The sequence below is a fragment of the Acinonyx jubatus genome, chromosome E1 (genome assembly GCF_027475565.1).
Source record: "Acinonyx jubatus isolate Ajub_Pintada_27869175 chromosome E1, VMU_Ajub_asm_v1.0, whole genome shotgun sequence".
Classification (NCBI taxonomy): domain Eukaryota; kingdom Metazoa; phylum Chordata; class Mammalia; order Carnivora; family Felidae; genus Acinonyx; species Acinonyx jubatus.
This window is the reverse complement of record NC_069397.1, coordinates 47,780,446-47,808,281: the sequence shown is the minus strand read 5'-3', so window position 1 is coordinate 47,808,281 and position 27,836 is coordinate 47,780,446. Positions and strand designations below refer to the sequence as shown.

Genomic DNA, 27,836 nt, shown 5'->3' with positions numbered 1-27,836 from the left:
CAGAAATCAGTTGCATTTCTATACACCAATAATGAAGCAACAGAAAGAGAGATCAAGGAGTCGATCCCATTTACAACTGCACCAAGAACCATAAAATACCTAAGAATAAACCTAACCAAAGAGGTAAAAGATCTATACAATGAAAACCATAGAAAGTCTATGAAAGAAATTGAAGAAGACACAAAGAAATGGAAAAACATTCCACACTCATGGATTGGAAGAAATTGTTAAAATGTTGATACTACCCAAAGCAATCTACACACTCAAGGCAAAATCTATCAAAACAACACCAGCATTCTTAACAGAGCTAGAGCAAACAATCCTAAAATTTGTATGAAACCACAAAACACCCCGAATAGCCAGAGTAATGTTGAAAAAGAAAACCAAACCTGGAGGCATCACAATCCGGGACTTTAGCCTGTATTACAAAGGTGTAATCATTAAGACAATATGATATTGGCACAAAAACAGACACACAGACCAATGTAATAGAATAGAGAACTCAGAAATGGACCCACAAATATATGGCCAGCTAATCTTCGACAAAGCAGGAAAGAGTATCCAACGGAAAAAAGACAAGTCTCTTTAGCAAATGGTGCTGGGAGAACTGGACAGCAACATGCACAAGAGTGAATCTGGACCACTTTCTTACACCATACACAAAAATAAATTCAAAATGGATGAAAGGCCTAAATGTGAGACAGGAAACCATCAAAATGCTACAGGAGAAACCAGGCAGCAACTTCTCTGACCTTGGCCTCAGCAACTTCTGACTTGACATGTCTCCGAAGGCAAGGGAAATACAAGCGAAAATGAACTACTGGGACCTCATCAAGATAAAAAGCTTCTGCACAGCAACGGAAACAATCAACAAAACTAAAAGGCAACCAACGGAATGGGAGAAGATATTTGCAAATGACATATCAGATAAAGGGTTAGTAAGTATCAAAAAATCTATAAAGAACTTGCCATAAGTCAGTGAAGAAATGGGCAGCAGACATGAACAGACACTTTTCCAAAGATAACACCCAGATAGCAAACAGACAAATAAAAAGATGCTCAACATTGCTCATCATCAGGGAAATACAAATCAAAACCACACTGAGATACCACCTCACACCAGTCAGGCAACATCTCAGGCAACAACAAATGTTGGCAAGGATGTGGAGAAAGGGTAACCCTCTTGCACTGTTGGTGGGAATGTAAACCGATGCAGCCACTCTAAAAAAGTATGGGGTTTCTCAAAAAATTAAAAAGAATTACCCTATGCCCCAGCAATAGCAGTGCTAGGAATTTATCCAGAGGATACAGGAGTGCTGATCCATAGAGGCACATGTACCCCAATGTTTATAGCAGTGCTATCAACAATAGCCAAAGTATAGAAAGAATCCAAATGTCCTTCAACTGATGAGTGAATAAAGAAGATGTGGTATATACAATGGAATACTACTCAGTGATTAAAAAAGGATGAAATCTTGTCATTTGCAACAATATGGATGAACTGGAGGGTATTATGCTAAGTGAGGTAAGTCAGTCAGAGAAAGACAGATATCAGGTGTTTTCACTTATATGTGGAATTTGAGAAACTTAACAGAAGACCATAGGGGAAAGGAAGGAAAAGTAAGTTACAAACAGAAAGGAAGGCAAACCATAGAGACTCTTAAATACAGAGAACTGAGGATTGATGGAGGTGGGGTGTTGAAGGGATGGGGAAAACGAGTGATGGGCATTGAGGAGGGCACTTGTTGGGATGAGCCCTGGGTGTTGTACGTAAGCGATGAATCACGAGAACCTACTCCTGAAGCCAAGACTACACTGTGTGTTAGCTAACTTGACAATAAATTAAAAAAAAAAGTCCCTGAAAAAACAAAACAAAACAAAACAAAACACAAAAGTCCTTCATTCCTTTATCTTCCATTTCTTGTTATTAGTGAAAGTTCAGGCATTCATTTTTCCGGGAAGGTAATTTAGAGGAAAATTGGGGAACTTCTCCAGAATACTTATACTTAAGGCAAACACAGATGTTCCAAAGATAAATTTCCTTAAAACATACCAGCAATAGTTTCTGAATTAAATATTTGCTTTTATGATTAAAAAAAAAAGGATGCTTCCCAAATTCTTGAAACATAGCATAAAGCTCAGATTATTATGCAGTATTTTCTACTCAGAAGCTTTGAAGATATCTATTTGAAGCTTCTTCAAACACTGTGAATAAATGCAGTTTTGGCCATTTGGTGCCAGATGTTAATGTATAACTATGCATTTCCCTAAAAATGAAAATATTTAGAGAATTCATAGAACACATTTATATATTTAATTTAAAATACTTGCAGAACTGGGGTGCCTGGGTGGCTCAGTCGGTTGAGCGTCCGACTTCGGCTCAGGTCATGATCTCACAGCTCATGAGTTCGAGCCCCGTGTCAGGCTCTGCGCTGACAGCTCGGAGCCTGGAGCCTGCTTCGGATTCTGTGTCTCCCTCTCTCTCTGCCCCTCCCCCGCTCATGCTCTGTCTCTCTCTCTCTCTCTCTCTCTCTCTCTCTCTCTCTCTCTCTCTGTCAAAAATAAGTAAACATTAAAACAAATTGACAAATTTGTGAAGCATAAATAAAATTCATCATTTCTGCCTGGGCCATGATGGAGTAACTAGGACCATACCTAATCTGCCATAGTAAACAGCTAGAAAGCTGGACAAAATATAGGAAACACTGTTTTAGGATGCTGAGAAACAGGAAGCAGAGGGTTGTGACCCTGTGAAGAAAAGGGAAACAGGGGAGGTGCACCCTACAATCACCCCTGCTTTCTTCCTGGAGGCTCATCTGGGCCTGAACATAGGGAAGGGAAGCAAAGTACAGCATAGCAGGATTGTGCATTGAGGAGACAAGGACTAGAGTTTGGGAAAGCTGAGGCAGTTGGAATTTGGGGGGAACAGCGCTAAACAGAAGGGAGGGATGCACAGAAAGAGCTCCATACACAGGCATGGGCTCCCTCTGGGTCTGTTGCTGATACGTGGCCATGCATGTGTAGGGTTAGGATCTATAAGGCCAAGTAAAAACTGACTGGTGGGATTTAAGATCAACAATTTGCACACAAAACTGAGAGATATTTGAGTTCTGACAAGCCAGAATGAATGGTTCTCACAGAATACCCAGGGAGGTCACACTGAAGTCATGGGATCAAATTAGCCTTGGAGTAAAGTCAACTTTACGTCTGTTCTAACAAAACTTAAAAATATGCCTCAGATGGATGAAACTGGTCATTGACAAGTAACTGCTTCCCTAAATAAAGTCCAATGTTTTTTAAAAGAAGTCAAGAAAATCTAGCATTCAACAACATAAATTTTATAATGTCCACCATCCAATGAAAGATGGCATGAGAAGAAGCAGGAGAAAAATTAGTCAATAGAGTGAGACTCAAAAATGACAGATATGGTGGAATCAGTAGACAAAGACTTTAAAATAGCTATTAAGACATACCTAAATATTTAAACAAAAACATGAACGTAATAAGGAGAGAAATAGCAGATATGCAAAAAGAACTATACAGACTAGGGCAAAGAAATACATTATCTGAAAGGAAAATTTCACTGGATGGGATTAACAATCGATACGGCACAATAGAAGAAAAAAATCAGTGAAGATGAAGAAAAAGTATTTTAAGTATCCAATGGCTGCCACAAAGACAAAAGACTGAATTTAACGAAAAATCACTGTAATGTATGAGATTATATCACATCATCTAACGTATGTGTAATTGCAGATTAGAAGGAGAAAGGTTTGGGAAAATATTTGACGACCCAATAGCTACAAATTTTGCAATACAAAGAAAACTGTAAAACCACCAGTGGAAGAAGACCAATGAACAAAAGAGATAAACAAAGAAAAGCACAATCTGATACATCATAATCAAATTGCAAGAACATAACTAAAGATAACATCTTAAAAGCAGCCAGAGAAAGCAGATGCATTAAAAAGATAAGAATGACTGAGGATGAGGATTTCTCATCTGAATGATGTCAGAAGATAACATAGTGAGTCTTTAAAGCACTGAAAGAAAAAAAAAAACCTGTCAATCTAGAATTGCATATTTAGGGGCGCCTGCCTGGGTGGCTCTGTCAGTTAAGCGGCCGACTTCGGCTCAGGTCATGATCTCGCGGTCTGTGAGCTCGAGCCCCACGTCAGGCTCTGTGCTGACATCTCAGAGCCTGGAGCCTGCTTCGGATTCTGTGTCTCCCTCTCTCTCTGCCCCTCCCCTGCTTGTGCTGTCTCTCTCTCTCTCTAAAATAAATAAACATTAAAAAAAGAACTAGAATTGTATATTTAATAGAAATATCCTTCAAAACCGAGGTGAACTACAGACATCTTCAAACAAAAATCTGTCACCAGCAGACATGAGCTACGGGAAAGGTTAAAGGAAGTCATTCAGGTAGATGGAAAACGATACCAAATGCAAATGTGGAAACCTGGATCAACTCAAGGAATAAGGAGCGCTGGACACGAAGATAAGTGTGTAAATGTAAATTATCTTTTCTCTCCTTTTGAAAATTTCTCTGAAAGAAAATGTACTTTTAAAAGAAGAGATAATACAACTATATTGGGGTTCATAATGTATGTAGAAACAGGTTTGGAATAGGGAAATAGAGCTACAGTGTTATTAAGGCACTTACACTTTATGGTACACTGGTATAAGAGTACTCGAAGGCAGAGCATAGGAAAGAGCCGTGTTGCAAAAAAGAAAAATAAAGAAAAAGGTGTATCTACTAAGCCAATAGTAGAAATAAAATGGAATTATTAGTTAAGTACTCAGTGAATCAATAAAAGGTATGATAAGAGGAAAAGGGAAAAAGAGATGGGACAAATTGAAAACAAGCAGCAAAATGGTAAAATAAAACCCAACAATACCCATAATTACATTAAGCACAAATAGTTAAAAATTTCATCTAAATGACACAGCCTGTCATACTGGATCTGGAGGGAGGTGTAACTATGTAGTATTTTCAAAATAAACTTTGTATATTTAAACACACTGAAAGTAAAAGTTTGAAGAAAGATGTACCATGCAAACAGTAATCAGAAGAAAAGTGGGGTGGCTATGCTAATATCCAAGTAGATTTGAGAACAAAGAAATTTAGCAGAAACAAAAGAGTATTTCATAGTGATAAAAATTTAATTCATAAAAATGATAGAGCAATCTTAACGTTATGTACCTAATTTCAAGAGCTTTGAAATACATGAGGCAAAGATTGACAGCACTGAAAGGAGAAATAGGCAAATCAAAAAATTATAAATGAGATTTCAACCCTCTTCTCTCAGGAATTGATAAAAAAAAAAAGTAGATAGAAAATTAGTGAGGATACAGATGATCTGAAAAACGTTGTCAACCAACTTGACCATTAATCAGACACCACATTCTGGGCCATACAACAACTTTCAATAAATTTTAAAAGGATTAAAATCAGGGGGGCCTGGGTGATTCAGTGTCCGACTCTTGATTTCAGCTCAGGTCACGATCCTGGGGCATGGAATTAAGCCCCATGTCTGGCTCTAGGCTGACTGTGGAGTCTGCTTAAGACCCTCTCTCTCTCCCTCTGCCCCTCTGCACACATATGCTCTCTCTGTCTCTAAATTAAAAAAAAAGAAAAAATATATGTATGTATATATATATATATGTATATATATATATATGTATGTATATATATGTATATATATATGTATGTATATATATATAAAAGGATTAAAATCACACACAGTATATTCTCTGACCACAATGAAATTAAATTAGAAATCCATATATAACTCATATTCCCAAAATATTCAGAAAATTAGAAATACACCTAATTTCTATGGGTCAAACAAGAATTTACAAGGTGAATTAGAAAATATTTAAAAATTAATAAAAAATGGAAGCATAGTGTTTGTGGAATGCAGCTAAATCAGTGCTTTGGGGAAATTTTTATCCTTGAATCATTTTATTAGCAAAGAAGGAAAATCTAAAATAAGTGATAGAAGCTTCCCCTGAAGAAACTTATACAAGAATAGCAAATTAAAGGCAAAATAAGCAAAAGAAAGAAAATAATAAATGTAAGAGTAGAAATAATGAAATAGAAAACAAAAACAATAGAGTAAATCAGTGAAACCAAAATCTGGTTCTTTGAGATCAATAAAATGGATAGATCTCTAAGTAGACTGATCAGAAACAATGGAGAGAAAATATAAATTAACTAATGTCGGGAATGAGAGAAAGTGGACATCGCTATCTGATCCTACAGACATTAAGAGGGCAATAAGGAAGTTTTATGAATAACATATTGCCAAAAGTTTTGATAATTTAGGTAAAATACAGAAGTCTCTTAAATAATACAAATTAACAAAAGTAAGGCAAGAGTAGAAAACTCAAAGAGTTGTATATCCCTCTAAGTATTAAACACACACACACACACACACACACACACACACACACACACACACACTCACAGCCCTCTGAAATCCTGATAGATCCCTGTGATACTTTTCTAAACATTTACTTTGAGTACCTCCCCTGTGTCGGGCTCTCTATGTTTACAGAGGTAAATGATTTAATGCAGCCAGGGAGGAGACAAATAAGTGAATAAATAAAATATGGCATAAATGTCATGGGAGAGCTATGCACAGAGTGCTATTAGGGAAAAACTATGAGATACCTACACTGGAGAAGGCTTTTGTAAGGACATGAATATTAAAGGATAATGATGTTGATGGTGTTGCTGATGCTGAGGGCGATGACTGATGGGGATGAATGAGATGATGACGATGACGATGACAGCAACAACAAAACAACGAATATTTACTTTGCTCTTACTCTACTGACATGTATTGCTTCGGTGCTTTACATATATTAACAGATCTAACACTCCCAAAAGTCTGTGAGGTAGACAAGATTATTATCCTCATTTACAGACAGTGAAACTGAGAGACAGGTGACGAAACTTGCTCGAGGTTATCAGCTTGGAATGAACAGGAATCAACGAATTGGAAAAGAAAGAGAAGAGAATCCCAAACGGAAGGAGTAACAGGTACAAAATCCTGCAGGACTGTGGGATATTGGAGGCGTCAGGCTTGCTTTTCTTCCGTCACAGGCACATTTGCGGGAAAGGCGATCTCTACCCTCTGTCCCCACTTTCACTCTCTCGTTACTTCAAGAAATATTTACTGAGCAGCTCGGTGACTGTCCATTCTTTACCTGAGTTTGAACCCACCCCCTCCATTCAGCTCAGCCATGACCTTCTCGTGGCTGGTAAAAGAGGCCATTTTAATAAACATTTCTTTTTATTATAAAAGTAAATACAGAGTGTGGTGGTGGTTATACAGTTCCATAAATTTATTTTAAAAATCATTCTACAGCACTCTAAGCAGAAGAATTCTATGGTATGAAAATTATACCTCAATAAAGCTGTTTTTAAAAAGTAAATATAGGGGCGCCTGGGTGGCTCAGTCAGTTAAGTGTCTGACTTTGGCTCAGGTCACGATCTCACGGTTTGTGGGTTCAAGCCCCGCGTTGGGCTCTGTGCTGACAGCTTACAGCCTGGGGCCTGCTTCGGATTCTGTGTCTCCCTCTCTCTCCGCCCCTCCCCTGCTCACACTCTGTCTCTCTCTCTCTCAAAAATAAATAAACATAAGAAAAAAAATTTTTTAAATAAATAAAAAGTAAATGTATACTCAGTATAGAATACGTAAATTCTATGTAATTACATAAAAATTACATAGGATATATGTATTCTATATATAAATACATAAAAACTACACAGAATTTATGTAAATGCAGGGCGCCTGGGTGGCTCGGTCATTAAGCATACGACTTCGGCTCAGGTCATGACCTCATGGTTCACGATTTTGACTCCCACATTGGGTGAGCACGAGCCCCAAGCCCCACTTCAGGTAAAAAACCCCCACTTTGGGTGAGCACTGCTTCTCTCTCTCTTTCCCTCTTTGTCTCTCTCTCTCTGCCCTCACTCACTTGTACCCTCTCTCTCTGTCTCAAAAATATATGTAAATGTACAAAAATTATATATAGAAAATATAAATATATTTTAAATAATATATTTTAATATATTAGTATATTTTAAAAATATATTTATATATAATAACACATGATATACTTTAATATATTAACATTTAGCAATATATTTTAAATAAGTTATAACAGATAAAAAATATATTTATACGGCATACATATGAAATTGCCTACCATCTATCATCCAGAGTAACGACGTTGACATCTTAGTGATTTTTATGTAGAATACACTTGCAGGTACCAGGATATTTCTCAAGTCCTAAACCTGGTGTTTTCTTCCATTTCTCAACCTTTCCCAGGTTGGCCTGCTGCCCTTACTACCTCACAGAAAGGATGACACAACAGAAGTATAGAGAAACCAAAGGAGGCAGTTTTTGGCTTTTGACTCTCTAACCTGGGCCAGTGGGGCTCGGGCATAGAAGTGTATCAGTCATAGTGGGTCTTACCCTGCCTGCTTCCCGACTCTAGACTAGAAATGATTCTCCAACCTGGAGTAATGAGGCATAATCTGAAGTGAAGGGGAAAACGATTATCTGTGAGTCTGTTCCTGAGCAAAGGCCTTGTTTCTTGCCCCATTCTCTGGGCCAAGCCTGACGGACGGGGAAGGCGCAGAAACCCCACAGAGATGGGGCCGCTCTCATTGCGGGGGGGCCTGTGCTCACAGGCCAGATGGATGGAGGCAAGGGGCTGTATGACCTTGAGTTCTTAGCCACACCGGCAGGTATATTTGGAGCCAGAAGCAGAACTGGGCTGTGTGGTGTGTGCGTGTGTAAGCAGGCCAGCGACTGCTACACCCAGTTTCCTGTGTGTTCATGCCTCTCCCTGACAAAAGGCAGGAAGAATATAAAACCTCCAAGGTGTCTGAGAGAAGTATGGATGCAGCAAAGAGAATGCAGGGCTTGGAGGGGCTTTCAAAGAGGAAGGAGGGGTTACAGAGAAGTAACCGGTATCAAGCGGCCACCAAAGGTCCGTGGGGGCAACAGATGTCTCGGTGGATGCCTCTGTGGATGGGTGATACGCACGATCAGAGGGCTCCATGCCTCATCCACCACACCATGGCATGCGAGAGCCCTTGGTTCGCACATGGTATCCTGGGGAAGCGACTGACGTCCGCGGTGACCGAGGACTAGTATCAAGTTTTGGCCGTGCAGGCAAATGGTGACTCAAAACAGAAACTGAGAGTATAGTACAATAAGCTCATTTGAGTTTACGGCCTGAGATTCGTGCCATTTCTTAACTCGTCAGTAAGAGTTGGGGTGAGACTTTGGTGGTATTTGGTTCAGATCCCATCTGCCATCATGCCTCCTCCTCTCCATGAAGGAGATGTCCATGAGAGGAATGGTAGCAATCGAGAGGCAGACGACAGGCTGATTCTGTGCCCCATACTTGATGCGGTGAGTGTACTGAAGGCCTAGACTCCCTCCTTCTAGGCTTGAGTTAACATTTGACCTGCAGATGTCAGTCCATATTTAGCGACTCTTCAGCTTTAGTTAATTTCTAAAGAATTGGTTAAGTCATTTTATATAGTTGCTTTACCCAGAACCAGAATCGAGGAATTAGAAACCCAAGTGTTTTGTTTTTGTCACTGCCTAATTATTTTGTAAGAATTCCAGGGAGAAGCCACATCCCCTACAAGGGAAGAGAGAAGCCGGACAGTCTTGGAAAAGGGCCACGGTATCATTATCGATATCACTATTTCTTGAGCACGCAGTAAATATTGGTGGATCCATTCTTAGAAAAAGTGCCCATATTCCCGAATTTGGCCCTACTTCTGAATATGTCCAACTAGTAGTGAATACAGTCTCTTGTCTCCATTAAATAATGTGCACTTAATGACAGTTAACCTATAGAAGAAGCTGGGACAGTTGATTTTCTGCCCTCACTGTAATTCAGAAGGACTAATTTTCTTGCCATTGCAACATAGGTATTTATGTGGCTAACACCCATAAATGATCACATAAGATTTACATGAATTTCCACCCCACTCGCTGAATAAGAAAGCAAACTGTGAAACAAGCTTATGGAAATAGTTAAAGAATTAAGATCTAATCATATTTCAAAAGCTCACCCTCAGAGGAACGCTCTGAAGCAGAGGCCACAGAAACTGAAACTCATTTATTACTTGGGCAGAAACACAAACTTTAAGAGAATGAGGGAGGAAAAAAAAAACTTTACTTTGCTCTAGGGAAGAAGCAACTATTCTCTGATGTGCAAAAAAGAATTTATCATCAAAGACCAAATGTAAATGGGGCCAATTAATTTTTTTAAGAATCTCTACCTTCTCTAATATTTTTATGTCTTTGTTACTGTTAGGCACGACACCAAAATCTAATGTTGCATGATTTGACAAATGTTAAAGAAAAAGAAGAAATTTAAAAATATATAATATACACTTTAAATATACTTAATATATTTACATATGAGTGTCATCATCCGTTGGTGTAGTACTTTTAGGAAGCCGATGGAAGATCTATCTCAAATATCTGACTTTAGACATTGAAGAATGGGGACAATTGTCCAATGACCAAATGATGTTAATTGAATTGTTGGTCCGGCAACAAATTATTTCAAATAAGCTTTGAATTTGGGAGTTAGACGTTCTGATCTGTCATACTCATTAATCTCATTAATATTCTACTTATTGTTTTGGAAATTTTTCTACTTTTTGGCTCATTTGTATAAGAAAAAAGGATGTAATGAATATTAATTGGAAAGTTTATGAAACAATGTATTTACAGGAAGTTGCCCTGTTAGATTTGCAGGCAGTTCAATATAAATCTCGATACTTAACAAAATCTCTATTGTCTCTGTTGGATAATTTGGAAGTTTGGAATAGGTGCTGGGAAGACATTCTTGAAATGTAGTCATCAGATCTTCCTAATTAAAAACAGCTTTGAGCTTATCCAGCTTTCCAGGGTCATCTACACTGAGACAGAATTACCATACCAATTTATTTAAAAGTAATATTCAAAGTGTTTGGCAAGAGTATGATGCTCTATCCCATACTCCATCCGCACACAGAAGGTCTTGTTAGTTTTGTCGCTGTGTAGGCGAATTTCCCATCACCCAGACCCTCAAAGCTGCTTCAGCCATCTTTTTTCATCAACTCAAGTTACTTTGATTGACGATTCCAACAACTGTTGCCAAATGGTAAGCAGTAGAGCATGGTGGGAAAGAGCACAAGCTTTGAAGTTAAACCAACTCGGGTGGTGTGACCACGGGCAACTTCTTGAACTTTCCCGCTCACTATTTTATAATGTGCAGATAAAGTGGACAATAAAGATTAAATAGGACTGAGGTTTAGCAACATAGGCATCGTGGAAGTTCTAGATGGCAAGGGATCAGAGAGTGGTGAGTAAGCACTGGAATGAGGATAAAGACCAGGTTCTTCATGCGTGAGGGAAGGGGAAAAATAAAAGGTAAGGCAACAGTGATCAAAAGGCGGACCTGATGGACTGGGATCGTGGAGGCGAACTAGCTGAGTAATGTTGAGGTCTAAGGCATGTCTGCATTTTTTGATGGGTAAAGTGGAAACAAGAGAGAGGTTACTTTAGTGGAGATGAGCTTACAAAACTGTAGGATCGGGCTATTAGAAAAGTCAGCTGTCAAAATCAATCTTTTGTTACTCTTTCTTGTTCATTCTTTCTCTTTGGGTCCTTTGGGTTCACTTCGGGACTTTGGGTCCTTCACTGCTTGTCTTAGATTCTTTTATTTCCAAAGTTTATTTAATTATTTTGAGAGAGAGAGAGAGAGAGAGAGAGAGAGAGAACATGCACAAGTCAGGAAAGGCAGAGAGGGAGGAGGAGACAGAATTCCAAGCAGGTTCCACCCTGTCAGCACAGAGCCCCACGAGGGGCTTGAACTCACGAACTGTGAGATCATGACCTAGGCCGAAACCAAGAGCCAGACGCTTAACCAACTGAGCCACCCAGGCACCCCTGCTTGTTTCAGATTCTTTCATGGGGGAGGAATTTTTTTTCCTGACAGGCATCCAGAAACGGGGGTGCTCTGCTGCTTTTGATATTGCTAATGATTTTTAGTTGTAATTGTTTACATTATATAATGGATAGATACAAAAGAACATTCTACACGATTATGAGAAACGATAAAGAACCCTCCTAAAACAACCACACCACTTAACATCTAGCAGCACAAATGCTGAGCCGAAATCAAGAGTCGGATGCGTTACCGACTGAGCCACCGAGGCGCCCCTCTCACACATTTTTAGAAGAATTCGTTCATGATGCTTCATTTGAAACTGTATTTCCTTCATAGCCACTGCTTTAGAATATTCAATGGTGTGAACAGATCAAAATCATCCCTGAATTGATGGTTCAGAAATCAAATGTTCAACTTCAAAGGATAATGCCACCAACATTTTATAGTCTCACTACAACATGGAAGGGTTCTTTCTGTTCCACTTTCTTTCTTTTTTTTGTTAAGTTTATTTCTTTTGAGAGAGAGCGAGTGCAAGCAGGGGAAGGGCAGAGAGATAGGGAGAGAGAGAATCCCAGGCAGGGGGAACTCTCGAACCGTGAGATCATGACCCGAGCTGAAATCAAGAGTCAGACGCTTAACCGACTGAGCCCCCCAGGTGCCCCTGTTCCATACTTTCAACCCTCCTCAGCATTGTCAGACTTCATGTTTAATAGCAGATTTAGTAAGATATAATTCACATATCATAAAGTTCACATTTCTAACCTGTACGATTCTGTGGTTTTTAGCGTATTCATAGAGCTGTATGTCTATCACCACTATCAACTTCCAGAACATTTTCATCACCTCAAAAAGAAACCCCACACCCATTAGCAATCACTTCCCTTTTTCCCTCCCCCCAGCCACTGACCACCAGTAATCTCTTTTCTGCCTCTATAGATGTTCCTATTCTGGACATGTCATATAAATGGAGTCATACACATGTGGCCTTTTGTGACTGGTTTCTTTCACTTAGTGCATCTTTAGGGTTCATCTATGTTGCAGCATGTGTCAGGATGTCATTACTTTTCATTGTCAAATAATATTCCATTGTATAGAAAAATATATTTTATTTATCCATTCATCAGCTGATCGACATTTGAGATGCTTCCATTTCTTGGCTATTATAAATAATGTTGCTGTAAACATTCTTATACAAGCATTTTGGAGGGGAAATGTATTTTCCATTTTCATCCTTCAACAGAAGATCATGGAGATTTTATTTGCAGGCCTCAGGCTCCTAGGTAGCAGCAGAAATGCTAGGTCATATGGTAACTCTATGTTAAACTTCTTAAGGAACTGCCAAACTATTTTCCAAAATGGCTGCACCATTTTTCATTTCCACCAGCAAAGAATTAGGGTTCTAATTTTTCCACATCCTGGCTAAAATTTGTCATTTTCTCTTTTTGACTGTGGCCATCCCGGTGGATATGAAGTGGTGTCTTTGGCTCCTTTGATCCCTTGCCCAGAAGTAGCAGCAAACGTATGGGCTCAGGTCATTCTCTGAAAGCTCTACTTGGTTTGTTTTTTTTCATGGAGATGCTCTAAAATAGTGGCTCCAATCTGGGAGCAGTGGAGTTAGGAGGCATCCATCACAGCATTATCAGAAGGCGTGAGAAAAAGCACATTAGAAGAGCTTGAGGCCTGGAAATAAAGTCTCCATGATCTACTGTTGAAGGGTATCCCTTACCCTCTTACAGATGCTGAATTCTTCAAACTGTTCAGTGTCTTCCAACCAGGCCTTTGCAGCATCACTGTTAAACTTTCCACCTTGGTTGAACACTCTCTTGGGGTTATAACTGACATGCGCACTCACCAACTTGCCTTTTATTTCCTTTTGGACCAAAATCAGCACCACAAGCCACCCTATCTATATCCCAATTACACTTTATCCTGATGCCATTTGGACTGGACGGGTCTTAATCCTCATATGACCTTTTGGGGATGATTTGTTTGTGTCAGATGCCAGACGGATTTATTACAGCATAAATCTTGAGAAACACTTTCGCATAGCTTCAATATCTGTGAATAGGCTACACCAATGAACAATGTTTCCCCCAAACACGACTACAATGAAGGAGGGAGTAGAAATGACATCAGAGTGAGAGGTAAAAAATGTTATTTGAGATTCTAAAGCTACTGAATCAGAATCTCCAGGATCTTGTGGCCCAGGAATCTGTATTAAAAAACTTTCTCATTGCTTCCGATAATCAGTCAAGTTTGGGAGCCACTGCTCCAGCTAACTGAGGATATTACTGGGAGCACTCTCCTAAATAAAAGACAGTCATTTATAAAGCACATAATTTCTGCTTCTGCTATATTATCTCATTTCTCCTGTGACTTTCCTGGGCAGAGAACCCAACGAGTTGAGGCTGGTTGTTTTCAATAAATGAATATCATCAACTTTGATAACCCCCAAAGAGTTGCTATGGTAACACAGAACAAAGATAATACCCATCAAGATCTAAATAATCAAGGCTGCTCCGTGATCTTAAGCTGGCTTACTTTTAATGGTTTTAAGTGCAGAGAAAAGCAAAGAGCTCCAAGGAGTCAGGCTCTATTAGTACCAGAGTATTTAACTAATTGCGTGCTCCCCCAACACCCCAAATAACAGCAGAGGGGAATAGGCTGTTTGGTCACGAAGGCAGTTAAAATACAGAAATGTAGTTTTCACGGAGCCCTCCACCCTCCACTGGTCTTTATCTAATTCGAGTCAGGCAGCTAGGTGTTGGAATTAACTTCTCTGAACTAAATACAAAAATTCAAAGTCATTTTGGGATTTGATGCTCATTCATTTTCAACCACATATTCACATTCATTTCAAATTCACACAAGGACTGCAACAGCTTCACCTAAATCAGTTTTCTACAAGTTAAACATCCCTCCTACACTCAGATGTGATTGTGGGACCACTTTGATCTTTATTCCCAAATTTATTGCTCTGTGTAATCCATGACAAAATGTAATGTGATTTACTATATCTCTATATGACAGCCCAGCAGCTGACAGAACTTAATAATTCAGCATAAGAAAAAAACCTTCTGGCACCAAAATAGACAGATCATAATGGGGGCTCTTTAGTATCAGTTTACAATGAAGCCGATACAAGCTGATCCTAAGAACTTCAAAACAATTTTTTTTTTCTCACGTATTTAATGAAGGAAATTTTCATTCCCTAAACGTGTTTTGTAGCTGCAAGCAAGTAATTTTGGACCCTTCTGCTTTTGTTCTCATTAAAACAATGTAGGACTAGTCATAGATGATGTTCCTTTCACAAAGAAAAGGACTAAATTTTTCCATTTAATTGGAAATAAGTGAAGAAACACAATTGTGAGAATGTGGGAGATTCTAAAAGAAGTAGATTTATATTTGGTTATGGTATAGAAAAAGTATACATGAGCTAATTAAGCACTGTATATATAATTATTGGAATTAAGACTTGCCTTTGAAATTGCTAGGGCTGAAGTTTCTCTGAAATTCCTTCTCCCTGAGCACAAGTCGGAATCCGGAGATGGAAATGTCAGACCAGACAGCCCTTAGGTCTCTTTCAACTAAAATTTCCAAGATTTTTGACACTGCTTTTTAGAGGGTCATGGTGGTTCTTGTTGGGAGTGGTGGTGATGGGTGTGAGAATCTCTTATGCTCCTGGCCAAAATGGGAGAAGTGGAAGATGCTTACAGCTCACTCGTCTAGCTCCCAGAGAGGTGACTGGATGGTGTGTGAATATGGGGCCTCAGCAATGGGGTCTAGCTGGGCTGGGAAAGCTCCAAGTTCCTTCTGGACTCTCACTGGGTTTCCAGCACTGTGGTTCTCAACAAAATGCCCCCAGATGCCCATCTCTTGGATCTTTAGATATCTGTCAACCTATGACCCAATCAATGGGGAGTCACCTTCCTATCACCTCTCCAGGATATCTGATTATAAAAGGTAGATTATATATTCATGACTTCAATTAAAAAATTTGAAAGTTAATGTCTTCTTATAGACACTTGGATGAAACATTCTTCCTTAGGTTCGTGTATTGTTTGGAAAGGCTGGCGGGTTGGCTAACTTTCAAGAGTACTCCAGCGGTCCTTGTAAAACCATCCAGGAGGTGCAACAAACTAGTCAAAACCCACCACCGATCACAATCTGATTCCCCGCTTTGCATGTCCAAAAACTCAATGTGGCAAGTGCTCCTGTGTAGGTTACTGGACTCACACGGACCAAATCTATAGCAGACCTAGGTTCTGAAGGTCATTTGATGCTATGTTCTATCCATTATTACATTTCAATTATATTTGCACATAACCTTGCTCTTGACATGGTTGGTACTGGTCATTTGTCAATAATGCTCATCTTTAGTACTATAATCTCAGAACAGAACTCAGAAAAATTCTAAGAATGTGTACTGTCTCTTGTTTGGAAATGTTAGAGTTCACTGATACAGAATCTAAGGCTATTAAAATCCTTCAAGTGCTTTTCTAATGAACTACATGAATTTACATCGTTTGCAATTCACCTAAAAATAAAGACCAAATAAAACTGAACAAATATATCATGAACCAGACTCTGTTCTGTAGTGCTTTAGTGGGCCTTTAACTTTTTCTTAACTGGCCACAACATTTCAGAGGTTTAAAAAAAAAAAAAAAGATGTGAACTAAATAATTTACTACAAACAGGCAGAAACTAAATTTTTAAATTTCCTTGACCGGTTAAAGGTATAATACAAATCTTTTCACACAAAATAGACTCAGAAGTTGTTCCCCTCCACTTGCTTTTCCAAGGTAAAATTTTTTTTAATGTTTATTTATTTTTGAGACAGAGAGAGACAGAGCATGAACGGGGGAGGGTCAGAGAGAGAGGGAGACACAGAATCCCAAACAGGCTCCAGGCTCCGAGCTGTCAGCACAGAGCCCGAAGCGGGGCTCGAACTCACGGACCGCGAGATCATGACCTGAGCTGAAGTCGTATGCTTAACCGACTGAGCCACGCAGGTGCCCCTTACTTTCCAAAGTTTAAATTTAAGAGTGTAGTATTTAATTCTCCAGTGTTACTTCCCTTTTATTTTGAGGTGAAAGAGAAGTGTTTTCTACACACAATTTCCTAAAAATGGTTTGTTTTCATTTGTTCCTTCCATTTGAAAGAACCCCTGTGGCTGCCAACAGAAGATGTTTAGAAATTTCTACCAATAAGAAGTGCTGTGTCCTTGACAGCTTTAGACAGAAAGCTCCTAATACCCCCAATATAATTTCCCAATATGCTAACCCCCTCCACTTCACCCAGACATACATACTCATTATTGGTGCTATCTACTCTCTTGTTTGTCTCCCATTCAATTATGACTTCAGAGCCAAAAATTCAGGGTTTTGGCCAAATCAAGGAATCTCAGGCCAAGGAGTTTGGATTTCATTCTGGATGCGGTGGGATGCATTAAAGGTTTGTTAGCAGGGAGTGAAATCGTAAAGGTATCGTTGAGGAGATGGCTCGCCTGGGACCATGGAGAACGAACCAGAAAAAACTGAGCAGATAACTGTGGCTATAGTCAAAGAGCTGCTGCCAATGGGTGAGGGCTTTGGTTCAAAGTCTTAATGAGATGACAATAATTGGAGAAACAAAGGAGATGAAAAAGGGCCATCCTAGCCTTGTGCCTCTTTCTGAAGGAGAAAGCTGCATTAGCAAAAATCACAAAATTAAACAGAAGGAAATAATGGCATTTTGAATTCTGCACATTTCTACCCAAATACTGTCTTTCACCCAAATATGGACCCATTCACAAATGGATTTTCCTATAGTAACCCTTTGGCTAAATATGCTTACTTTTGGCATATTTTTCAGAGAGCAACTGGAAAAAATGAAAGATGTATTAAGAGATTTAACTATGGGTGGATTATAAATAATTCCGCAGAAACTGAGCATGAGAAACTAACCCTTGGGTGGGTGTGAAATCAATCAATCATGAGTTCTCCCACCTCTTGGTACATTCCTTTCTCAGTATTATTGATTGCCTTTTTTTTTTACATAACCCACTCTCTCTTTTTAAAATTGATATATAATTCATTTATTATCTTACTCACCTTTCTGGAAGTGTATGATTCAGCAGTTTTTAATATATTCACAAAGTTGTGCAACCATCTAATTCCAGAATATTTTACCAGCCAAGAGGTAACCTTATACCATTAGCTGTCATTCTCCATTTCCTCCACCCTCTCAGCCCCTGGAAACCTCTGGCCCACTTTCTGTCTGTATGGATTTGTCTATTCTGAACACTTCGTATAAATGGAATCATGCAGTGTGTAGCCTTTTGAGTCTGGCTTCTTTCACTTGCATAAGATTTTCAAGGTTTATCCGTACTGTAGCATGTATCAGTACTTTGTTCTTTTTCCTGGCCGAATAATATTCCATTGTACAGATATACAACATTTTGTTTATTTATCACTAGTGGGCATTTGGGTTATTTCCACTTCTTGACAATTAGGAATAATGCTATGAACATTTATGTACAAGTTTTTGCATGGACATATTTTTTCAATTCTTTGGAGAGATACCTAAAAGTGGAATTGCTGGGTCCTCTGGCAATTTTATGTTTAACTTTTTGGGGAACTGCCAATGGTTTTCCAAAGTGGCTGCCATTTTACATTCCCACCAGCAAAACATGAGGGTTTTAATTTGTCCATCTCTTTGACACCTCTTAGCATTTGGTCTTTTTGACTATAGCCATGTTAGTGGGTGTGAAGTACTATCTCACTATGGGTTTGGTTTGCATTTCTGAAAAGGCAAATAATGTTGAGCATCTTTTCGATGTGCTTATTGGCCATTTACAGACTTTCCTGGGGGAAATATCTATTCAAACGATTTGCTCATTTTAAAATTGGATTATCTATCTTTCTATTGTTGGGTTATAAAAGTTCTTTCCACGCTTGTCAGATAGAGGATTTACAAATATTGTATCCCATTCCGTGGACTGTCTTTTCAGTCTTTGGTGGTTATGTTCTTAGAAGCACAGTTTTTTTTTCTTTACTTTTGATGAAGTCCAATTTACTATTTTCTCTTTTGCGGCTTCTGCTTTTGTTGTCATATCTAGGGATGTGTTGCCTAACCCAAGGTCACAAAGATGGATGGTGTGTTTTGTGTTTTCTTTTAGAGGCTTCATAACTTTAGCTCTTACGTTTAGATCTAGCAGGGTTACTATTGACAAATTCTCACAGGTTTTGTTTATCTGTGTATCTTTTCATTTATCCTTTCATTCTGAAAAATGATTTTACCCAATGTAGAATTCTTGCTTGATAGTCTTCTTCCTTTGGGACTTTGAATATTTCATTCCACTGCCTTCTGACCTTCATGGTTTCTGATGAGAGATCAGCTGTTGATCTTGCCATTAGTTCTTTATAGATCATTTCCTTATTTCTTTGGACATATCTCAAATAGCTGATATAAAGTCTTTATCTACTAAGTCCAACATCCGGGCTTCTTCAGGGACAGTCTCTATTGATTTTGTTTTTCCCTGCCCAGAGGCTATACTTTCTTTCTTCGCATGCCTCATCACTCTTTTGTTAAAGACTAGCCGTTTTGGATATTATGAGGTGGCAATTATGGAAATCAGATTCTCTCCCTTCCTCAGAGTTTTTTGTTGTTGCTGGAGTTTTATTGTTGTTGTTATTGTTAGTGACTTTTCTGAACGAATGCTGCAAACTATGTATTCTGTCATAAATGGTCACTGAAGTCTCTGCTGAATTATTGGTTTACTAATGATTGAGCAGAGGTTCCTTAAATGTTTGGAAACAGTAAGTCTTCCAGTTTTTGCCAAGGACCTCTGTGTGCATGCTGGTGAGCACCTTCAATGCTAGGATGGAAGATTACAACTCTGCCTTAGCCTTCTCTTCCTATTTGTGAAGTGCCTCAAGGTCAGCCAGAGGTGAGAGTCTGGAACCTTCTCAGATCCTTCCTGAGCATGCACACAGCCCCGGGTGTGCACATAGCCATACAAATGTACACAGATGGCTTTCTAGATTCCAAGTAATATGCTGGAGATTACCAAAGCCCCTATGCACAGCTCATTTCCTAGTTTTATATTTTAAGCTTTGGGTTAGCCTATTGTTTGCCACAGCTGTTATGTACCACCTCAGGCAGCCATGATCTTAAACAATTATCTCTAATTGTGTTTGAAAAGTACTCCCAGGGAAAAGGGTTTTTCAAACTGGGTGAGCTCCAAGTCAGGACAGATAAAGACACCCTTGTGAATGAGGTCTCCCTGGGATCCATTAGACAGGACAAATAATAATAGTTCTCAGGAAATGGGCTTTGAAGGAGCTGCCCTGTTTTGCCTTCTCCAGTGGTTTCCAGGCTACTAATTTTCTCCATGATTGTGGCTGTTGGTTTTCAATGCTACTACAGAAACTGGGAAGAAAGGTAGGATAGGAATAGAATGAGTTAACCAGTCACAAAGCTTGCTCTTCTTACTGGGTTCAGCTGGGTTTTGTTTTCATTTTTAATGAATGCTCCCTAGATTGTTCTAAGCCTATGATTAATTTCCATAGTTCTGGAAGGTTGATTATAATCATTTTTGCCTGTTTTCTCTTTGGTTTCACAGAGGAAAGAACTTTTGGAGATCCTGACTCTGACATTTCTCCTGACATCCTCCTGATGTCATCCAACCCTCCACAGGGTTACATCATTTACTATTTTCTCCTTAGGAAATATCATCCATGTGTAGGTCTTCAGATTCTACCCCAAAGTCAGTATCTCTCAAATCTACATCTTTAACACACAAATTTTCCCTGGAAGCCTTATTGGTGACCAATGGCCATTTCTATGTGGATATTTTACAGGTGTCTCCAGCCAACATGTCTTAAAAACTTCATCCACTTGATTACCCAAACCAGGAAACTGGGAAACATTCTAGGTTACTCACTTTCTTTTATCTTAAAATATTTTTATCTTAAAATCATCAAACACCTCTTCCATCAAATCTGCCAACATCCCACCTTCCACAAAGCTAATCATTCTCTTATTACACCTATCCCCTTGTATAAAATTTACTTACATGGATATTCCCCTTACTAGACTACGGCATCACACAAGCAGGAATTGTATACCATTCATCGTCTTATTCCCAAAATTCATCCTATTGCCTAGCACATTATAGTCAGTCATACATTTTATCAGTGCAGCAGATTGCCCACACACCAATATATACCCTTTCTCACATGTTCTGTTCATAATATAGTATTCACATTCCTCCATCAGGAAATGAATGAGGTCAACGATCTCTCTTCTTTTTTAAAAAAATGTTTTGAAGTTTATTTGAGAGAGAGAAAGAGCACAAGTGGGGGAGGGTCAGAGTGAAGGAGAGACAGAATCTAGAGCAGGCTCTGCAACATCAGCACAGAGCCCGATGCAGGGCTGGAACCCATGAACCATGAGATCATGACCTGAGCCAAGACCAAGAGTCAGACACTTAACTGACTGTGCCACCCAGGCACCCCAATTATCTCTCTTCTTGCAACTGGGCAAAACTTCGTAGCTGTCTTGACTGAAAGAATGTAGCTGAAATGACACTACTTGATTTCTGAGAGTAGGTCAAAAGGGTGATAGGGATTTCACCTGGTTCTCTGTCTCAGGACGTGGGTCTTGGGAGTCTTAAGCCAACATGTGAGAAATCTCACTACCCTGAAGCTGCCACGGGGAGAGATCACATAAAGAGAGATGCCAGAGGAGCCCCAGCTGTTTGAACCTTTCTTGTACGAAACCCAGAAATGTGAGTGAAGAAGGCCTCAGGTGGCCTCGGCCCCAGAGAAATCCCAAGCCAGAACCACCCAGTGACATAGCTCCTGCATTTCTGAATGACAGAAAGTTCAGTGATAATCAATGAAGGAATGAAGGTGACAGAGGTATCTTGGTGTGTGGATATCCCTCTTTGCTTTCTCTACCATGCGTCGTTTTTCAATTGGAAAAAAGAAAGGTAAATATGTGATTTAAAGAAAAATATCTTGTACTTGTGTCAAAATTTTTCAAAATGTAATCTATGTAGATGCAAAATTAACTGCCATCTAGCAAGGAAGACTTTTCCCCCAGATACTTAGAGACTGCATTATTTTTCTCTAAATACATTGGACTCCATTATTTAACCTGAAAAACTATTCTCCACTCCTCCAAATAAATGATTTCATACACACAATCTCTGGATCATAAAGAAAGATTGTGGATCATTCATATTACAAGTTGACAGCATTATAATATCTAAATGTATCATGTTTCATGCATTGAATGTTCATAGGCAATTTTTTGCTAAATTAAATGTCTTCATCTGTTTTAGTAGGTTTCTAATCAAGAGTCATTTTGTGAATCATTGAATACTTCTTCTAATTCTGAATTTTCACACATTTAGTGATAATAAATTTAAAAGTGGTTTATCTTCATGAGTTATTTAATATATCCTAGATGGAGACAAATCCACAATGACAGAAATGATTCTGTTTTTAACACATGTTTAACCTCAAGTTAATAGCTGTTAATCTTGAGATTATATTTTTTTAGAACAGATGCTTTCTTAGCACAGATAAAAGAAGTTAAACAATAAACAAAGCCTCATCCAAAAGAATACGCCACCTTTAAATAACCTCTCAGCATGTTCTAAGAGAGTTGTGATTAATTACCTGTAATTTTTAAAAATGTGTTTTGCCTGGTTTACCTAAGCCAAACTCAGTGTTAATTTAAGTAAACATAAGAAAAGCCTTGTATTTTGATTCAAAAATATTAAAAAAAACTTCTCTCTGTATTGTTAAAATTAGATGCATGCTCGTGGCATTGTTTTATATATTAAATCTATAAAGCTTTTTTTAGAAAACAAACTTTAGATATTTTTACTCTTCAAATGTAGGTAAATAAATCTAATTACTCAACAGATGTGTTGGGAGTACTATATAAACTGTCAAAATTCCTCCCACATGAGATGTATAGTTTACAGTTATCAGGAAAAATTTCCTCAGTTCACATTTCTTTTTGCTTAGTACACTGAGCATAATTTTTCATTAAAGTCTATTTCTGATGCCATCACTTAAAAAAATTCCATATCTGAGTTTTATTTCCCAATTTCAGGCAGCTACATTCTGGGCTGAATGAAAAAATTAATAGTACTTTGTGAATTATTTAAAATGCCTTATTGGGGCACCTGGGTGGCTCAGCTGGTTAAGCATCCAACTTCTGCTCAGGTTATGATCTCACCTTTTGTGAGTTCGAGCCCTGCATTGGGCTCTGTGCTGACAGCTCAGAGCCTGGAGCCTGCTTCAGATTCTGTGTCTACCTCTCTCTCTGCCCCTCCCCTGCTCGTGCTCTGTCTGTCCATCTCTCTCAAAGATAAATAAACATTAAAAAAATGCCTTATGTACAAGGGTGAATATAATTTATTGTCAAGATTGGATGATTTTTGAGAATGAACAAAGTGTTAAGAATTACACTGAGGAAACAGGCATTGAAACTAGGACCTATGGTCATCCTACATTTGAATTATATCTTCAATATGCTTTTAATGGAATAACACTAAATACCACTCTCCTAGGTCAAGTCCACAGTCCATCTAACCAGGAGAGATCCTATACAAGTAATCTTTATAGAGGCAGGAAGAGTCATAAAGGTCCTCCTCAACACCATCATTTTCATGTATTTTGGGTGTAGAAAATCAGCCAACAGATTGAAAGCGGCTGCCATCAGCATAAAGGGACACCTGAGGAAGCGGATTTAGAACCATAAAAGGAGAGAGCCAGAATGACGACGGAATACGCTGGTTTTAAGTCATCGTCTGTGAGGCACCATGTTGTCCACAGAGACGACTGAATGGTCAGGAGGGTTGCTGATGTCCGACGTCATCAGCATTTTTTGTTTAAAAGAGTCGGGGAGGGGTACATTAGAGAAATCGTCTTCAAAATGTCAGTGTGGGCACATGCATAGGGATTACATTTTAGTTATTTAGAAACCGATACCGGGAACATTTTATTCCTGGACAGTATCTGGTGAATGAGGCATTCCTGTACTTCCTTTTATTTGTCTTGAAACTATCTCTTTCAAATTTTTCCAAGCAGTGCTTCGTTGAAAAAAATAATCCGAATTAACCCAATCGTGGTACCAGAAGATCAGAGAATCTGATTCAAAATACCTCTCAATCTTCTGCCTAAAATGAGAATTTTAGAAAATCTTCACACGGAAGTTGTCTCATTCCCTTTATCCTTTGGTTATCCTGTTTCAAATGTTTACCAGTTCTGTGTTTTCATAATTTTAAGTTTCATTATGGATATATGCAAATCACATTTGATACAATAGCAGCACACATGTTGTGATCTATTCTGTTTTTAGAGAGCTAGGCAGCATTTGTGTCAATTTTACTGGTTTGTGAAATCAAGGCCCAAGAATTATTCTTTTTTTAAACTATTTTTTAAATGTTTATTTAGAGAGAGAGAGAGAGAGTGAAAGAGCATACTTGCACAAGTACAAGAGGGGGAGGGACAGACAGAGGGAGAGAGAGAATCCTAAGCAGGCTCCACACCGTCAGCGTAGAGTCTGATGCGGGGCTCGAACTCATTACCTGTACTGAAATCAAGAGTCAGACGCTGAACTGACTGAGCCACCCAGGCACCCCACCAAGAATTATTCTTTATGAGATCTTTTCAGTCTATTTGGGGCACTATAATCGAGAAAACTATAATGAACCATCCCTCCATCTATGTATCCAATAAATTTTTACCGGACGTCTACCATGTGTCAAGCACTGTTCTAGACCCAGAAGAAACAACACTGAATAATGACCAAGTAAACAAATAATAATACATCATGAGTGAGAAGTGTGGGTACAATAACAGAAAGTTTTGGGGGGGGGAGTTTAACACTTAGGCAGGGACCACCCGGGCATTGGGAGATACGAGATCTGAAGGAGTAATGGAAAAAGTCAGTGTAAAGGTCTGATACAGGAACAAGCCTGGCATATTTGTAAATAATAAGCTGCATTCCGGATCTGCCTAACTGAGGGGCAGAGGAGCAGGAGATATGTTGAACGTTAGGCAGGGGCTGGATCTCACAGCACCTGGAGGGCAAAGCTAAGGAGTTTCCATTTTGCTCTAATAGTGATGAGAAGCCACTGGAGGGTTTTGAGCAGGGGAATACACACTGACTGTTGTGTGCAGAACAGACTGTTGGAGCAAGCGTGAAAACAAAGAGCCCAGGTGCTTGTGGATGAGGGTGATAGTGGCAGAGGTGATGACAAGTGGTCTGATGCGGGATATATTTTGAAGATAAAATCGGCAGGACTTTCCTGATAGGAAGAATGTGGGTGCAAAAGGATGAAATGAGTCAAGAGTAACTGAGTCCTACTTACTGGTTTGGAGAAGACTGGTTTGGGGAAGATAAGAGTTCTGTTTCAGAAAGGGTAGGTGTGGGATTTCTATCAGAATTTCAGGGTGGATGTCTCTGAAGAGGTTGGATATCTGAGTTTGGAGTTCAGGGGTGAGAGACCAGGACAAGAGACACATACTGGAAGTGGTCAGCATGTAGATGCACACAAAGCTGTGAGACTGGACAAGATCAGTTAGGGACTGAGCAGAGAAACATTAAGGGATCTGGAGACGAGGTGGGGCCAGTAAAGGAGGTGGGGGAACAGCAGCGAGCCAGTCTGGAGAGACCCCTGGAAAGTATGATGTTCCTCCTAACCGATCACGTGATTGAAGTCTCAGAAGAGGGAGTGATGGGTGGTACCAGAGCTGCTGAGACATTGCTAGGGATGGAGACTGAGGAAAGAGCACTGCATTTACTGTTGAGGTCATTCATTGACTGGACAAAGGTTTTCGCGTACTGGAGCAGCTGAGGGCCCCACTGACATGGACGCCAGAAGAGAACACGAGAAATGGAGCAAGTAAGGAGACAACTCTTTCTGGAGAGTTTGATTATAAAGAAAGGCAGAGAAAAGGCAGAGTGGTTAAAGAGGGACTTGGCCTTCAACAGAGCCTTTATTGCTTGTTGAATATTCATTTGCCTCTTAGTATCCCTCGACTACACTTCCCAGCCCCCCACATGTCCGTGGGCCCTCTGTCTAACTTTGGCTGAGGAGCTGGGAGTAGAATACGTGTCACTTCTGGGCCAAAGCACAAAGAACCAGGGAGGAGTTCTTCAAGTCCTCTTTTCTCCAACCACGGGTGACTGGTGCTGTTCAAGATGGTGGAGTCTCCCTGCCAGACAATATTGGACTTACAGCCCAATACTTACAGGAGAGTATTCCTTAGTCCCATGAGATTATCAAGACTTAACCAGGTTAGACCTACAAAGCAGCACTTTATGGTTTAAGTTAACAATATATGTTTGTTAAACCACTGAGATTTTGGGGTCAATTTGTTAATATAGTACAACATATAATTTGGTCAAAGCATTCTTTAAAATATAGGGGCGCCTGCATGGCTCAGTTAGTTAAGTGTCTGACTTTTGATTTCGGCCGACAGCATGGAGACTGCTTGGGATTCTCTCTCCCTCTCTTTCTCTCCGCCCCTCCCCCTCACTCTCCTTGACAAAATAGACATTTAAAAAATATTATGGTGTGTTTTTATGATTTTGTAAATAATACAGTAGAGAGGAAATTGACATAAGAAAATTAATGGGTAATTAAGGGACAAAGTCCTTCAGCAGAGATGAGGGGTGCCGTGCCCTATGTAAAGGCCTTGGAAAGAGGCAAACATCCTTAAGTAAGGTATCATGCACTTTAAAGGAGGGAAGGTGAAATACAGGGGCACAGATGCAACTGGAAGGTGGATATGGAGTGGGCCAATGAGGTGAGAGAGAGAGAGAGAGAGAGAGAGAGAGAGAGAGACTGAGGTTGGAGGAGACAAGAGAGGTAGGAAAATTTCTTAGATAGTAGGAAAGGAATTAACTATTGCCATCCCGAGGCCCCACTTGAGCTTTCTGGCCTTAAGTTTAAGTGAGACCAGTTAGCCTAAGTGTCTTTTACTCTTGAACAAGGTTAGACACAAGAGTAGGGCACACAAGCATTTGGTTCAACCAGGGCTGAGGATTTGTCAGCGAGAAAGGTCGAGGAAAAGAGTGACAAGGAAGGTGAGGGTAGTTCAAGGGAAAGATTATATTGATCGACTATGAAACTTGAGTTAGAGAATGAAGACATAGGAAGTTGATGGAAAGTGGAAAATGGGGAGACTAAAGGCTTGGAAGCTCCCACTGGACAATGGTTTGGGTTAGAACATGCTTTGCTCCATCTATACCAATTTTGTTACATGAAAATTGCAGCCATTGGGGCGCCTGGGTGGCGCAGTCGGTTAAGCGTCCGACTTCAGCCGGGTCACGATCTCGCGGTCCGTGAGTTCGAGCCCCGCGTCAGGCTCTGGGTTGATGGCTCAGAGCCTGGAGCCTGTTTCCGATTCTGTGTCTCCCTCTCTCTCTGCCCCTCCCCCGTTCATGCTCTGTCTCTCTCTGTCCCAAAAAATAAATAAAAGTTGAAAAAAAAATTTAGAAAATTGCAGCCATAAATGTCAAGCTCTATGAGATAGTGTTTACAACAATATCTAAATTTCATAAGGAAACTGTTACCCAGTTAAATGAAAGTTTAAAAGCTTTTGCTCTCCTTCACTTTATCAATGTATTTAGAACTGAAAACTAGACGAAGAACCATACGTTTCTGCAACAACAGAAAGCCTCATATTTGGCGTACTATTCTAAATTTTACTAATAAAATATGTGTAAAACCATTCTTGGCGTTTTCCCCCTATTATTACACTTTTTTTTTTCATTTCTGCTTTCCAATAATAATCGTATGCATTGAAAAGCCATTTTTCTTATTGAAAAATATCTTA

The 27,836-nt window shown here is 39.4% G+C and overlaps 1 protein-coding gene across 12 annotated transcripts in view; it reads right to left on the bottom strand.

The window, feature by feature from the left end:
* CEP112 (centrosomal protein 112) overlaps positions 1-27,836 on the bottom strand; it is a 468,883-nt gene that overhangs the window by 151,208 nt on the left and 289,839 nt on the right. The gene's annotated exons all lie outside the window — the stretch shown is intronic.